We start from the raw sequence: 15,707 nt of genomic DNA on the forward strand, positions 1-15,707 counted from the left end.
TATTTTTAATATAACTATAAAGTTCCAGTTTCTTTTGAACACTTGGTTAAATTTCAAGAATTTTTGAGATGTAATACCACGGTTGCCGCTTTACCTGGAATTCTGGAAAAACCTGGAATTTGATAATTTAGGCAAAAATAACCTGGAAAAACGTGGAATTTTAGAAATAATTTTTTGATAAAAACCTGAAAAAACCTGAAATTTTCATCAAAAACCTGGAAAAACCTGTAATTTTTAATAATTTTAACATTTTCAGTAGTACAAATTCGATTTGACACAAAAGTCTATCATATAAATAAGACTTTTTTTGTCATCATTAAACATTTTTTATTTAAAGCCACATTTAAATTATCCTAACAGAATGTTTTTTTACTATTTTACACAGTTTTTTATATATATAGAAATTAACTTAAAACTAAAAATAGATTCAAAAATGTGTACTTTTGTAAACCTGGAAGAAATTAGGAAAACCTGGAAAAATTTGGAAAAAACGAGTGGCAACCCTGTAGTACAAATTGAGTTGTAAAGTTAGAAGGTTCTATAGTATCTTTATTGGAGGCACAAGCTAAAATTTATACTATTTCTCTAAAAACCATCTCTTTCATTTTTCAAGAAATAATTTAAAACTTTTTCAGAGCAACCTATAAGTTTTGAACAACTTTTATGACACAGATTTTAATTTTTTCTATATTCTTATTTATAGAAAATAAACAAAAAAACATTTAAAAAAAATACTTTATTCATAATTTAATTTTATATCTTCTTTCTTTTTCAAAAATCTGCTTTATTCAAGTTCTTTGTAATATTTAAAACAAAATTTACTGAAGTTCTTAAATAATCAATAAGAGATAGATTTTTAGTGAAATTTAATAAATTATAAGCAAATTGGTTCTTAAAATTTTTGTCCAACACAATTTTTAAAATTATTAAAAAAAAACTGTTTAAATCTTAAAATTGAATTGATTTATTTTTTGTTTTATAAAAAGTATCTTATAATTATATATTTGCAGCTTTCAAATAAAAGCCAATGTTAAGGCCATAGGGGGGTCAGCCATGTTTTTTACAAGTTAATCTTATTTCATAAAGTATTTACTAAGCTTTTAGTTGCTTTTGACCATTTCAAAAAATTACAAATTAGTTTTTGAGATATGACCTGTCAAAGTTGGACCGCATGATAGGTTCCTTAAGGAGAGGAAAAACTTAAAAAGTGAAAAAAAGACTATTTTGTTTTAAATCTATTTCTTCCTACATTCTTCAAGCAATCTTCTTCAAACTTTTGCAGTCTAAGCTTTATACAATAACAAAAAAAATCGTTACTTTAGACTTAAGAAAATTCAGAGTAAAAATATCTTTTTTTTTAAAGGAGACTTTTTTTTGTGATAATTATTTTAATATATCTATTAATTGAAATTCATAAATAATGTTTTTTCTTATAATGTAAGAAACAAATCCTGAAAGTTTGAGGATGATTGCTCAAAAAATGAGAAAAATATTTATTTTTAGTAATTTTTAGAATTTTTGAAAATTTATGGTCCATATGTTTGTATTGGAAACTTTTTACAAAAAATAAAATATCTCTAAATCTAATTGATATTTTTGAATTATATTAAAACTTGTTTTTAGTTTGTACTTTAAGCTTTCCAATAAAAGCCAAAGTTATTTTTTTTTTAATGTGTTGGAGCTCCCCTCTTGCCTTAATTTTTGTAAAATAATTTTTGGACCCTCCACCTTTGTTCTTCTAATTTATATTAATTGAAAAGTTTATGAACTTTGTAGTTGAGGGCTAGTATTTTGATACTTGAACTAGATGTTTGAAATTGATAGTGAAGACCATAAAAAATAAAGGAAAACAAAAGTTTTAGGGTAGTTTATTGACAAATATTGTTGGAGTGAGCTATTACTTTTTTAGTTTTTTCAAGGAGACCTTTAAAAAAAAGTTTAGGAAGTCATGGCATACTTAATTAAAATAAATTCAACTAGTGGCTTTCATGGTATGATGTTATATGTTGGAAAACATTGCTATAGACCATACTTTACAAAGTGTCAAGGCCATAGGGGGGAGTAAAACACTTTTTTTTAAATTAACTTTGGCTGTTATATGAAAGCTTTAGTTACAATCTAAAAGCCAGTTTTTATAAAATTCAAAAATGTCATTTAACTTTGAGATAATTTATTTTTTGTAAAAAGTTTCCAATACAAATGTAAGGACTGCAAATTTTTTAAGATCAACTTTCTCCGAAATATTAAAAATTACTAAAAATCAATCTCCTCCTTCGTTTTTCAAGAAATCTTCTTCAAATTTTCAGGAAATGTTCCTTGCATTATAAGATAAAAACATTCCTTATTTTTCCATTCTTTAATAAAATAAAAATTTTAAGACAAAAATTAAAAAAAAATCTTTTTTTTTTAATATATTTTTACTTATTTTTTTAAATTAACGAGTAATAATTTTTGTTATTGTATAAAGATTAGACTGTAAAAGTTTGAAGAAAATTGTTTGAACAATGAAGGATAAGATAGATTTTAAATGAAATACTCTTTTTTTGCTATTATAGTTGTCCCTTCCCATAGGGAACCTATAATGCGGCCGACTTTGACTGGTCATATCTCAAAATTTGTTTGAATTTTTTTAAACCATCAACAGCATCTTAAAGCTTAGAAAAAATCTTATAAAATAAGATTAACTTGTAAAAATTATGGCTGACCCTCCTATGGCTTTAAGTATGATATTGTATTTTTAATCAGGTTGTTAGGAAAATTTTGGTGCGGTTTTAACTAGAGGGTTCTTTTTTCTGTATTTTTATCATCAAAATCTCAGATTATTATTCAGTTTTTGTTTTGTATTATAAGTTTAAAAAAATTTGAAACATATTTCTACTTAAAACATATTATCACTGTCATTATATTTCTACTATTACATGAAATTTTTAAAAACAACTTTTCTACAAAACATCCTGGAATTTTTTTCTAAATACTTCTTGATAGTTTTTCCATTATGGATAAATTGTATTAGAAATTATTTGAAAAAATGTTTTTTCAACCCTGTCTCTTTACTATAAATTACACTTCATATTGTGTTAGCGTTATTCGTGTTATAGTTTTCTACTCTGTTATTATAAGTTGATACATTTTTAGGGATATCTATACCAAAAAAAATTTTCCAATCGAACAATCACTTGTTCTGTGTATTTGTAATTACATAATAAATTATTAAAAATAATATTTTTTATGTTGCGAATAGAAGTAATAAACAAAATAAACAAAAAGTATCTATTTATATATAATTTCAAAATTACTAATATTTTTTGATAGATTCTAACAAACGTTTAAAATCATTAAAAATATGTCTCCTCCTTCATTTTTCAAGCAGTCTTCTTCAAATTTTTAGGAAATGTTCCTTATATTATTATAAAAAAAACGTTACTTAGTGTATTTTATTAATTTAAAAAAAATCATAAAAACAAAAAAAGTTTTTTGCTTTTAAAAAAGGTATTTTTACTAAAAAATGGCCTTTAAAAACAAATTTGACCGTTTTCACATGAAATCTAAATAAATGTTTAATTATAAAGTTACAATTTAAGTACGTTTTTCACATTTTTTAACAAATAACTCTGAGTTATATTTCTATTAAGGCCATTGGAGGGGGGGGGTAAAATGGTAAAACATTTTTTTTTACAAAAAATAACTTTGGCTTTTATATGAAAGCTTTAAGTACTACAGGCCAGTTTTTATAATTTTCAAAAATATCATTTAAATTTTAAGATATTTTTTTTGGAAAAGTTTCAAACGTGACAAACGCGGAGTCAATTTTTTTAGGAAATTTTAAAAATCACTAAAAATCTATCTCTTCCTTCATTTTTCAGGAAATGTTCCTAATATTATGTAAAAATAAAATATTTTTTTAATTTTTGAAGTCAAAAGTAAGGTTTTTTTGTTATTGTATAAAGATTAGACTGTAAACGTTTGAAGAAAATTGCTTAAAAAATGTATGAGGAGATAGATTTTAAATAAAATAGTCTTTTTTGGTGTTTTAGTTTTCCCTTCCCATAGGGAACCTATTATGCGGACTGACTTTGACTGGTCATATCTTGAAAAATAATTCGTATTTTTTTAAAAGATAAAAAGAATTTTCAAGCCTAGAAACAACTTTATAATATATGATCAACTTGTAAAAAACATGTTTTACCCCACCCCCTGTAGCCCCCCTAATTGTATTAAAATTTTACTTATACCTTTAAGTTTATTTGTTTAGTGAAATATCATGTTTTTTTAATTTAAAATTCAACTTATTATTTTCTTTAGTAAGATATTTCCATAGAATGTCTGCCTCTTAAAAGGCACACCTTATAAATATACCTACTATAATAAAACATTGCATATCAAGGACTGCTTGATATAACAGTCAAAGCTGGGCCGCATAATAGGTTCCCTATGGGAAGGGAAATCTAAAACAGCAAAAAAAGACTATTTTATTATAAAACTATCTCCTTCTACATTTCTCAAGCAGTCTTCTTCAAACTTTCACAGTCTAATCTTTATACAATAAATAAAAAATTTACTTAAAAATAAAAAAAAAATTGTAAAATATTTAAAAATAAAAAACACTTTTTTTTTAATTTTTGTGATAAAATTTTTTAAATCATAAGTAACATTTTTTTCTTTTAATATAAATAAAATTTACTAAAAATTTGAAGAAGATTGCTTGAAAAATAATAGAGGAGATAGATTTTTAGTGAATTTTAAAATTTCTAAAAAAATAGACCCCAAAAATTTTGCGGTTTAAACGTTTGTATTGGAAATTTTTTACAAAAAATAAAATGTCTCAAAACTTAAATGATATTTTTGAATTCTATAATAACTAGCTTGTAGTTTGTACTTAATGCTTTCATATAAAAGCTAAAGCTAGTTTTTGTAAAATAAAATTGCTTTACTATTTTACCGCCCCCCTCCCCTAGCCTTAATAAAAGAAATGTGACACAGCATTTAATTTCTAGTACAAATTATTGCTTTTTTTTTCATTGAATGTTATTAAAAGAACATTTTTAAAGATTTTTTTATGTTCTTCTATTACAAATTTTAAAGCTATATAGCCATCTGAGACTGTTGTAAACAAAGTTATTTAGCAAAAGACTTATTTCTACTGAATCTGGAACAGTTGCCCACCCCTAGTCAAGGTCTAGGCATGCCAGGATAAAATTGCAAAATTTAGAATACAAACCCTGCTAGCTCTAACTGTAGTTCTCTAAACATAAATTGTAAGACTTGACCAATTACAAAAAAAGGTATATTCTTAATTTTAGTTCTAAATTGTGATAAAAGTTTAATTGAAAAATTAAGTTGTTTGTCTGAAATGATTTAGAGTGACTGATTGAAATTATAACCTTTACTTTTTTTTTACTGTATTTTATAAAAAAGTCAGTTGTTATGATTTTTTCTAATGAAAAAGTACCACTTACTTAATATATAAAAATAAAAAAGTACACTTACCTTTTTTGTTAAGCATTTAAATTAAATGATGTTGTTCGTGCAGATATCAATATAATTTTTTAAATCATGTCAGTTTTTGTGTAAATGAATTTATTCTTTTAGCCCATTTATTTTGTTAGATTGGAAAATATAGGTTTTTATTTTTTTTCTGTAAAGTAAATTGTTAATCACAATAAGTGTGATTATTTTTGTTAATTTAAATTGTTGTAAGTATAAGTTTATATATAATCCTTAAAATATATTTGTTAATTACTTCTTAGGGCCATAGGGGGAGGGGTAAAACACTTTCTTTTTTACAAAAGTTAACTTACGCTTGTATATGAAAGCTTCAATTACAAACTACAAACCAGTTTTTATAGAATTATAAAATATCATTAAACTTTTAGGATATTTTAATTTTTGTAAAAAGTTTCCGATACAAACGTATGGACCACAAATTTTTTGGGGTCAATTTTCTCATAAATTTTAAAAATAACTAAAAAAATATCTCCTCCTTCATTTCTCAAGCAATCTTCTTCAAATTTTCAGGAAATGTTCCTTATATTAATAGAAAAAAAACATTATATATGAATTTTAATTAGTTAAAAAATAAAATTTTATGTAAAAAAAAAGTCTTTTTTTTTTTGCAAAAAATACTTATTTACAAATATTTAAAGTCCATAGTAAGGTTTTTTATTATTGTATAAAGATTACACTGTAAAAATTTGAAGAGTTTTGCTTGAAAAATGTAGGAGAAAATAGATTTTAAATAAAATAGTTTTTTTTTTGGTGTTTTAGTTTTCCCTTCTCTTAGGAGACCTATTGTGCGGCCCAACTTTGTCTGGTCATATCTTAAAAAATAATTTGAATTTTTTAAAACGATCAAAAACATCTTGAAGCCTAGAAACAACTCTATAAAACAAGATTAACTTGTAAAAACATGGCTTAGCCTTCTATGGCCGTAATTATAAACTTTATAAGTTATAAAATAGTTTTTTATAGTTTGTATATAAACAATTAAATATTTTATATTTTTTCAACTTTAAAAGCATACAAAATAATATTTTTTGTATTCAAAAATAATTTCTACTAAACTTTCATCTTAGGATGGTGGCTCCTTTTTTGAATTTCAAAATCATGTGACCACAATGAAGGTAATTTTTTTAGTAAATGGTTGTTTTCATTCTTTATATATAATATTTGTTTTTACAGCATACTACCTTTTTAACCATTTTTCTGAATTTATTTTAGTCTACTGTAACTTCCTATTCATTTAAATTAGATTTTTTTTTAAGTGTTTTTATCAAAATGTAAACTCTTTTTAAAAAGTTTCAAAAAATGATTGCTCACTGCTTTTATATAATTTATTTAATTCATATATGAAATTCTATGATAAGTCTTTGAGTTCGAATTACTAGAAAATATATTTTTTGTGTGTCTTAGAGTGTTTTCAAAACTTCCATTTAGTTAAAAAAAAATATTGTTGATTTTATTACTTGATTAAAAATAAATTTTTATTCATTGCATTTATAAAAATAATAAATTACAACTTAGGTAATTTTGACTATAAACAATAATTTTATGATCTATTATTTTTTGTATATAGTCTTTCCTATAAGAGTGTACAATTTTTGATTTTTTAAAAAGCCTTTGATTTTTGAAAAAATGTTATGCTTTTCATACCATGTAAAAAGTAATTAAATGTATAGTACAATTAAATTAAAGAAATTTTAACAACTCAAGTATGTTTGTTTGTATTTTAATACTATAATGTTTTGAAAAATTCAGTTAACTTTTAAGTGTTTTGCAACTATAATGTTGTTGGAAACTGTAGTTTTGATTCTTTGGTTTGGCGTTTTGATACTCTTGTTTAATATACAAGTTGTTTTACTATTGTTTTTTTTAGAAAATATTGAATATAGAACTGAAAATCATACTCAGATTTGTATTCCCCCTCTTAACTTGTACTGTGCTTATTAGCTATCAGTCATTGTAATTATTTTGCAAAACTAAGAGCTACTTTCAAAAAAACAAGGAATTTAAAATAGATAAATAAGGCTTGTGATACAACTCAATGTGTTTATTAAACATGTTGTGCATAAAAAGTTGATGAAAGGGCTGCATTAATAAGTAATCAATATAGACTTAACAGTTGTTTAAAGATATTCTACTAATTAAAACTACCCAAATAACAAAACTATTTAAAACTAATTAAACATGAGATACACATAAGTCTTTTGGTGTGAATTACCTTATTTATAGTCTAATATATATTCTTTCAACCTTTATTCAACATATATATATTTTATTAATTTTAAACATTTGCTGCTCTTACAATTACATATTGTAAGTATAACAATTTAGTTTTGTAAGTATTAAGTATAAGGTACCTTACATTTATTATTGATTTTTCTAGTTTGTACATATTTATAAGTTTATTTGTTTTCATCATATAGCATCTAGTTATTTTTTGGTTACTAAAGCTGAGACATTCTTTGTTTCCCCCAAGTTGTATGTAGTATAATTTTATCAAAGACTATATAGTGTGAAAAAATAGTTTTATTAAAATATACTAGTCTATTTTACTAAACTTTAATTTAATATGATCATAAATTAATTATATTTTTATGCTTATTTTACTTATTTTTGAAATATTTTCCTACTTTTTTTGTTAATAAAAAAAAGAGTTTTTTTTTTGTAAATTTTAAAAATCTGCGTTGTCTTAATATTTTTTTAAGTTCAGGCAAGGTGTTCAATGAAACAAAAACTTCAAAAATTGTTCATAAAATATTTTAAAGTTTTTTTCAACTTCAAAAAAGCATTCAACCATTCTTATTTTCATGCTTACTTTTAGAATAATAAATATTATAGCTAAGTGGGTAATATTAAGAAACTTCTCTGATTTCCATCTATAGCTAGTAGTGGTAATACTAGCATGAGTTAGATATTGTCATTTGTGTAGTTGATTTAAACTACAACTCATTTAAGTACATTTAAATTTTCTCTATTCATAGTGTTTGTAAGTTTGTTTATGAAAGGTAAATTCCAACTTCATTTATTTACTTTTTATCTATGCTGGTTGGTTTTTAAAAAGCTTTAAACAATACAATCAACGTCTTAGGTTTTGAAAACAAAAATATTTTGTTTTTAGTTACAAATAACAAATATAAGTATTTAGTTCTCAATTTTATCAGTAAAGTCTGATCTAACACTTATGTAATTTAAAAAACCATTACTACTATTGTTTGCAAACTTGATCAGTTAAATTTTTATAAAATGAATACAAAAAATTATTTTATTTTTTTTCATTATACTTACACCTGCACTTAATTTTCAGCTAAGTTTCTCTCATACAAACTATGAGTTTCATGAAAGTCGAAAGAGATAAAATTGATGATGTAAAAACTGGCAAAGAAAACGTGTAATATGCTGTAAACATAGTAAGTTAAGTACTTTAAACTTGATGGTTTTTCGATTTATAGTTTTGAGTTTCTATCTTATAATAGTACTTTAGGGATTTAAGTTAAGAATTTAGTTTTACATTAAACTTTGGTTCAATAATTTTTTATTGATGTTTAACATTTGTGTGTTAAATTATTTTCAACAAAATTTTGTAGAGGTCTTAAATGTTGCAGGTTTAATTGAATACTTAGATTTTTTCTTTGAATATTTTAAAGATCGTATAGTTTGTATTCAATTGTCTTTTTTAAATTTGTAGACATTCTTTTAGATCGTGATGACATCCTACACTAAAACTAATGACGAAGAGCAAGCTTTAATTACTTGGTTTAAAAGGTATAAAACGTTTCTTTTTAAGCATTTTTTTAGTTTATTTATTTATCTAAAACTATATAAAAATTTACAATTTAAATGTTTTATTCTCTAGTTATATCTATTAAAGGAGCTTTCTTGTGTTTCTCATACGTAAAATGACTTTAAAATATCGATTTTGCTAGTTGGAAATTGATTTTTACAGCCTTTTTATTCTTACTTAAAAAATAAGCAATCAAACTAAAATAATTGAGTTTAAATTAACTGAAATGATTTATTTTAGAGCACTGAAGAAGATGATGTTCAATAGTTTTTAAAGCGGTTAATTAATGCAATACTAAGATGCAATATCAACTTCAATAAAACTGGATCATTATTAGTTAGTTCAATTTTGGTTTATAAAAAGAATGTAAAATTAGTTTTTAGTTTATTGCTAATATATATATATATATATATCTAAACATAATACAATAAAAAAGCTTGAAGTTTATGTGTCATGTCAAGTAATTTTAGCTATAAACAGAGCTCAAAAATGACTAAAATAGTTTAGCAAACAATAACTTTTTTTAAATAATAACCTTGCGAGCAACATTAAAAAAAAACTTTCTGAGATGACTTAGAACTCTTTTTTTTTTTTGGTTATCTCCCAACCCTAAAAGTTTTAAGACTCTTTTTTTTTAACTTTCTACATAACTCTATTGACCAAAGATTTTGGTAGTTGATTTAATTTGATTTTGGTCGTGGAATAAATATATAAATTTTGAAAACCTATTTTTTTGTTTAATTATAGCATATACTAAACATAGTATATTTTGACAAATAAAGTTCGATAAGTTTTTAAATATGTTTATGTTTTTAAAGTATTGAAGTTACCTTAATAGTTGGCAACATATTCTAATTTACTTTTTGTCAGTATTTGTTGTTCTATTAAACAAAGTACTTTCGATACGGTTTAAAAATACTAAAAGTTTTAGACAAAAGCATTTTGCTGGCAAATATGTTTTGAAAATTCTTTTTAGGACTCAACTGTGGGAGGTTGCCAAGACATATTTCTAAGAATTTCACAGAAACGTTGACGCGGTTAGTTTTAAAATTGAATATTCACTTAAAAAGTAAGTTTTATAAACGACGAATTTCGTTTTACCGTTTTAAATTATAGTGCCACACGATGATATTAAACATTTAGTATATAAAAATGCCTTCACCACAATGTTATTGTAATGTGTTTTAAAGTAAAAACTAACAAAGACCAAACGTAAATGTTTAAACAGTTTTATATTATGTACATAAATATAATCATTTTACTTCGAACAATTACTGCTGAATTACGCTATATCGATTAAGAGATTTCTATAATCTACAAAACATACTTTTGATGAAAAATAAGTGTTTAAAATTAAAAATGCGCATTTATTTTAAATTGAATAACTATAAGCCAATGTGTTCTTAAAATAGTTAATGCGCTTCTTTGTCCAACTATAAAACATTTTAACTTTTCGTATTTGTTTTTTTTTTTTTGGTAAGATTAATATATTTTAAACTTTGTTAGTTTTTAGATGCGTCTTTTATTTAATTTTCTACTTTATTGCTAATAAACTTATTTAAACATTGCTTAAGTTAAAAAAATTATTAACATTTAAATTCAGAAATGTCAACATAAAGCAACTTCGAGTGAATAAACAACTATTAATAGACAGAATAAAGTTTAACAATAAGAAGATTACTTGAACTTCAAAGAAAAAACAAATAGGCTCTAAAATGTTTTTGAATACATCTTTGTTCTGTTTCTTTATTGACTGTTTTTTGTTCTACTTTACCTTTAATATCTTACAACTTTATTATATCTCTCAGCGCACTTGCATACAACTTGGTTTTTAACATTACTATAAAAGGTTATTATATTTTTGTGTATGTTATCTATGAATATAAAGATAAATTTTGAAAAAAAATCAAATATGTTAATACTTTCATTGTGATTTGTAGCTCGGTGATTGAAATGTTTTCTGAATATCAAATTCATTAAACAAATGTTTTAGCTTCAATTTCTTTATCGTGTTTAAATAATTTACTTTATTAATTTACTTAAAAAAATTATGTTTACATTTTTGAAAATATTTTAAGTCCTGTAAAAGACTATTATTAGATTTTTTAATTTTCAGCCATTAGCTTTTCTACTCTTGTAGACAATAGGGCTTTAAATCGCTTGTTTGGAGTTAGTTATTTTCTAGTAGTACTTTTACGGAGTAATTTTATAAAGAGTAAATAATTTTTAAGTTTTTCTACATCTAAGGACATCTTAAAATGTTGGGATGAAAGTAGTCTGCCTCTTTTAATAATAAAGACTTGACAGAATTGAAAATTAGACTAAATAAAAAAATTAAAACCATCAAAAAAAATCACTGTCTCAGTCTTTTACAAACACTTCGAAAGAGTTTTTTTCTTTTAAAAAGTAGTCTTTTAAGTTGTATTTTAATAAACGAAAGATCATTTTAAAGTGTTTGTAAAGGACTGAGACAGTGATTTTCTATGAGTTTTAACAGTTTTTCGTTTTTGCTAAGGGCATCTTGGTTAAGAAATGTTACAAACGGTTAAAGTTTGATCCCGTGAACTCTAAAGATTTTTAAAACAAGTGCGTGGTCGCCACCATAAGATCTTATTCGAGATCACTAAAAATGCTTTTAATAGTCATTTCTTAACCACTAATTATTACCCTAAACATTTTTTAACCACTTAAGAACTCAAGCTGGTTTTTATACGATATCACGGCAAGTTTTCAATTTATCCAACTAGCTGTCAGTTTTAGTACCGCCAGTGTGTACGTAAAAATAGTTCGATGATCTAAACTATCGAAAAATACAGTCACATCGTTGCTTACTTAAGTTTAGGTAAACTGGGGTATCCTAAAAACCATTTTGTAGTAAAAAATGTAGACGGTGTTTGTCTAACTCTTTACTAATGAAATGTATTTTAGATCTTAACTATTTCACCTCAAACACTTTGGTTTTTTGTTTAAAAAATCTAATAACCTGATTTTTAAAAACATGCTAAACCGCATATTTAAGTCTACTGATGCTCTATTAAAAGCCGAAACAATTACGAGCTAGCTTTGAATTATTATTAACAAAAATTAGGCTGTTGATAAAAGTTTTCTATTACCAAGTCCTGTGACTAATATTTTGAGCTTATTTTTTGTCGTTTAATAAACTATATAACTACAGTTTTATTTCAAATCATTCTTTATAAAGATTAGTTGCTCTTTAGCCATTTGTATTAAAATTAATTAGGTTGTTAACTGCACCCACTAAACTTTCTTCTTTACGTACTTTCTGCACCATCTATATAATTTTAAATTAGTATGTTTTACAATAAAGAAAGTTTAACACACTTTTTATAAGTTTAGACTTAACTGCTACATCTTTAATGTATTTATGCAAAAAAAAAAACTAAGTACCTACATTTTCTTGTAAACAAAAACAATCTTGCTAAAACTCATATGCTGATAATTTTTTTTCTATTTAAAACCATTTAATCATTTGTTACAGGCCACTAAATAAGTTTTTTAAACAATTTCTACTCAATATAGCAATATAGTTTCTAAAGAACATGTATATTGATAAGAAAATTTGCAAAGCATGAATTAATATTAGTTTTTGTAATGAGATATTCGAATGCATAAAATAATTTCAAGTCTTTTTTTAATAAAGTGTTAGATTATTTTTGCTAACATTACTTTACATTAAAGTTAAGTTTAATGAAACTGTTAAAAACCAGTTCTCTAATTTACTTAAATGAACTGAAGTGCTGACAGTAGATAATCTTTAAGTATACACTTAAACATTTCTACAAGAATTATCATTGGTACTTAAAACATCTTAACTTTAATATAATATTTTTTTATAGAAGTAACGAATGCTTGTAACAATCTTTTTTTTACTTAATTAGTTTCACATTAAATTAGAAAAAAAAAGTTTTAGTATTACCTTACTAAGCTAATAAGTAAACAGAATCTACCAGTTCTGTATGACCTTAGTCGTGAAAACAACCAATGAGTTGATTTGCTCTAGTTATAAATTCAGTTGTAGGTATTTAATAAAATAATTCCTAACTATTTTTTTAAACATAGTTGTTGCGTTAAAGCACAAACTGCCTGTAACTTGAACATAAAAATAGATGCAGGATGTAATTTAAAGTTTTTCTTTTTTGTAATGAATTGTATCTAAGGTTCAGAAAGAAGCAGGGTAATTTCTCAATTTTTTTTTTGTGTTATAGCTATATATAGTAGTAATGGTAAGCACAAAAAGACTGGAAAGTTTAGATAACTTTAAAACAAGTGTTAAAAAGGTTATACACACCGTGTTTGTACATGTGTCGGCAATGGGTTTCGATCGTGCAATGTTTAACTCAGTTGTTTAAAGAAACGTTTTGTATGAAGTCCAAATTCTTAAGCATTCTAAAGTTAAAAAAAACCGTTATTTGATTAGAAGTAACAAGTTTTTTTAAGCGAAATTTGCCTCTACTATAAAGAAATATATTTTTCAATACCTCAAAAATAATTTAAACACCTTAGTATTTAAAAATACTTTTCATTTTATTTTTTTATAAAGTCATCAACTGTTATTTGTAAACGTCATCGTAGACTCCTCAGAAGGTTGAAATTTATACGTAGATTAAAAAGTACAGATAAAATAAGTGTTTAAATCTACACTACTGAGCTAAAAGTATTGGTTATCAAAGTTCATTTTTAAAGTTTTTTAGGACTTTAAAACTTGTTAAAACACTTAAGATTTTTAGTTCGACATAAATTTTTAAAATACATAACACTTTTATTTTCCATAGTGTAAAACTATGTAGAAAATACTTACTAGTATAAAGTATTTCTTTCAGTCAATAAATAACTATTTTGGTAGATTTCTAGAGTAAGCAACTATTTGCTTTAAAGTATTATATTTTTCTAGAACAATTTGTTGCTTGTTTAAAGTTTTTTCTTGTTTAAATGTTCTTGATCTGATTTTTTTTATATACAAGAGAACATTATTTTTATACTTTTTACTAAGTGGTTTAAAAAAAATCTCGAAAAAATAGTTGGCAATTATACATCTTGTTTCACTACATCTTAATAATTATACAATTTAACATTATCTGATGCTAACTAAAACTAGTAGTATTCAAACTACTTGATATAATTCGAACAAGTATAAATATGTTTGAACAGTGATGTGGTATTGTAATTGATGTGTCCACAGCTTTAGACTTTTTTTACAAAGTCTTTTACTTTATCAAAAAATCTAGATAAAACTTAATACTTAAATATTTCAAAAACTAATAATTGTTAACCGTTAGTTTTTAAAGCAAAAGTTTTTTTATTTCAGCATAGTAGCTATAATTTAAGTTTTCAAAGTCTAGCTATTGAAGTTATCGTTGGTTTTTACTTTTTAATTGTCGGGCGTCTAATTTTAATAAAATATAAGCAAAAAGTTTTTCGTAATTCTAACTAGTATTTTTCAAACCATATTGCTTTCATATGACAGACACCAGGACTTATATAAAAAAAATTAATTGTTGTTTTTGTTATGTTTTCAGTAAACTTCAATGTAAATACATTTTATATCAACCCTTAAATAAAAGTTTTTTACTTTTTTATATAATAAATGCTTAAGATTTATACAAAATTAATGTTCATAATAGTAATAAATAAAGTTCAAACTTACAAATTTCTTACTTATCATCTAAAAATACAATATTTTAAAATAAATCTATTTTTAATTCTTATTTTTTAATTGTTCCTTTAACATGTTATATAAAAAGGGCAAGTTTTAAAAGGTATCCAAGTTGTGTGCGACTCGATAACCGATAAGTAAGACTAATCATTTTTTATTAAAGCTGTCGGTAGTTCACAAGTTTGCAAGAGTTTATAAAACTCCAAACTTCAGTAGTTTTAAAGTTTTAATAATTTTATAAGCTCATGTACACTATTTCAATCTATTTGACATAAAAAAATAGTTTTAACCAAAAACTTCTATTGAATTCATAGTTTCCAATAGGCTGGTAAATAATGTTTACTTGACATTTTATCTGCAAAAGTGCTGTTTATTCTATCTTATTCAGAGTGTGTATTAATCTATTAAGTTTTGTCATAGATTTATGTCTTGGACTTTAAAAGGTGCGACTCGAAAACGAAAAGATTATTTTGTGCACCAGTTCTAGGACCAAACATTTTGAGCGTTTTTTTATTTTTTGTTCAATAAATAATATAAACTGGCTGTAAACATTCTCGTAATAAGCATATTCGTCTCTTCGTTTTTAGATACTCAATAGACATTTTAAACTCTTACTTCAAGCGTTTAAGTAATCTTTAGCTATGTTAACAAGTTACAGTAGCTTACTTCAAAATATCTAATGTGTTCTTTAACTAATATAAGTTTAAAAAGAGTTTTTTTTTTCAAAATTTTTGCATATGATGAAATAAACTT

The sequence above is a fragment of the Thalia democratica genome, unplaced genomic scaffold (assembly GCF_965202585.1).
Source record: "Thalia democratica unplaced genomic scaffold, ktThaDemo2.hap1.1 HAP1_SCAFFOLD_132, whole genome shotgun sequence".
Taxonomy (NCBI): Eukaryota; Metazoa; Chordata; class Thaliacea; order Salpida; family Salpidae; genus Thalia; species Thalia democratica.